The sequence below is a fragment of the Frankliniella occidentalis genome, unplaced genomic scaffold (assembly GCF_000697945.3).
Source record: "Frankliniella occidentalis isolate FOCC.00 unplaced genomic scaffold, Focc_3.1 Scaffold8, whole genome shotgun sequence".
In the NCBI taxonomy this organism is placed as follows: domain Eukaryota; kingdom Metazoa; phylum Arthropoda; class Insecta; order Thysanoptera; family Thripidae; genus Frankliniella; species Frankliniella occidentalis.
Genome location: NW_026267138.1, coordinates 2034598 through 2036418, shown reverse-complemented (window position 1 = coordinate 2036418; position 1821 = coordinate 2034598). Strand labels below are relative to the sequence as shown.

The 1821-nt window shown below is 53.9% G+C and overlaps 1 protein-coding gene across 1 annotated transcript in view; it reads left to right on the top strand.

Annotated features, from left to right (window-relative positions):
- The window catches only part of LOC113215484 (uncharacterized), a gene marked incomplete in the record, with an annotated part of 13419 nt that overhangs the window by 10445 nt on the left and 1153 nt on the right, over nt 1-1821 (top strand).

Sequence of the window (1821 nt, the reverse complement as noted above, 5' to 3'; positions counted from 1 at the left end):
CCCCGGGTTCACAATGTCCCCGCCACGCCAATTCTATCTAGAGGATGCTCCAGTTGCGACTGGTTACCGAACGGCGGCGCGGGGCCTTGGGTCGGCGGATCTCGCGCGCCCACGACGCCACGCCCCGCTGCATGAAGTGACATCCTCCACAAAGAGGTCCTTTGTGCCCCCCTCCTCCCATGCCCGACGGCCGCACGGCGCGGGGTGGTGGTGCAGCAGGATCACTCGCCAAAAAAACACGCAACAGAATGTGAGGTGGGGCGCGGCGAGCTAGCGCGTGGCATGCTAATTGGTGGACATTGGAGGGGGAAGTACCGATAGCGCGCGGCGCGGTCAACAAGGCCCGGCCGGACCAGTCCTTGGCCCACTCCAGCCGCGCGCACCTCCCGCACCGGACCAGCCGGGCCGGCGGGACTCTGACACGTCAAAAACAAACACAAGGATCGAGACCTCCGGTATCAAACAGCATCGCAGTCCAAAAGTACTCAAAGAGTGGCTGCGGTGGTACCAGCAACCAAGGTCGTCGTCGTCGTCGTCGTACCGCACTCGGGTATCGACGTGTGTGTGTTTAAGACAAATCTGTACTTTCCGGCTCCACCTGCTCGTACGCCCGGGGTGGCCTCACTTCACACAGTTGGCTGCTGGCACCCTGGCGCTGGCGTGCGCCTTGCGTGCCTGGCGTGTTTGTCTGGGGCCCTGGGGGGACGCGTCGCGACTCCCGTATGTGGCTACCGCGCGCCGCCCCGCCGCGGCTCCTGGGGCACGGCGCCGCGGCAGCCCGTCAAGGCACAGAGAACCGCATAACCAGAGGGGTACCAGCCGTGTTAACGCGCCGTACCAATTTCGCCGCACTAGCGCTCCCCGTGGCGCGATCGCCTAACTACTCGCCGCGGCGCGCGGTACGAACGCCCGGCTCGCCTGCCGCTCGCCGCCGCCCGGCGATCGCTCCGCTCGGGCGGCGGGCAGCGCAGGCCGCGCAGGCCGGGTAGTAGCAGTAGGCGTGCTCCAGGCGCTTTTTGGACGTTTTCACAGAGCCATAACTCCTGAACCGTTGCAGATATCGATGTTCTGTTTTCTGTGAGGTGTTAGCAGTCTGCCATAGTTGTGTATTCTACAATTTCAGACCGATCCCTGTCTCCTCTAATCCAGTAAATGCTGGCTATAGTGGCCCTTTTCCCCAATATTGCTTTTGTTCTGCTGCTCCCCCCCCCTCTTTCCTTTGATGGATGCTGTTGAGGCATGGCATTGATGGTAGTGGCTTCATAGGTAGTCAAAAATAGTAAGATTGCATACAATCTTTGCCTGAAAATGCCTTTCAAAATACCCGTTGGTAATTATGGCAAAAATCAGCAGCTGCTGAAATACGACCTTTCTCCCTCTTTTTGTTTTTGAAATTTAAAAAATATTCTTGGTGTGAAAGGCTGTAGGGCAGTTACTTATAAATCATACAGATCAAATTAGTTCCTAATAGTATATTGTCCACAATATAAAATAACAAATAGGATAGAATGGTATAGTATTGATGGTAACGTAAATGCACTTGATCTTCTCTGGTATCAAATTGGGACCACGTTTCTGGAACAGAAGAAAACAAAGCAAATGAAATATAATTTATTTAGTTAAAGGTGTAAGGAAAAGAACAGTGAAACCAAATCTTAAACGTACCTTTAGCCAAATTTGCTTAAAGAAGTCTCATCAGCAAGTGGTCGCTCAGCTCGGAAAAAACTTGATATGGGTTGGCTCTGGAGTTGACAGCAATCGACACCTTCCACTAAAATACAAAATAGTTCACACTTTTAGAATAACTGCTTGGATATATTT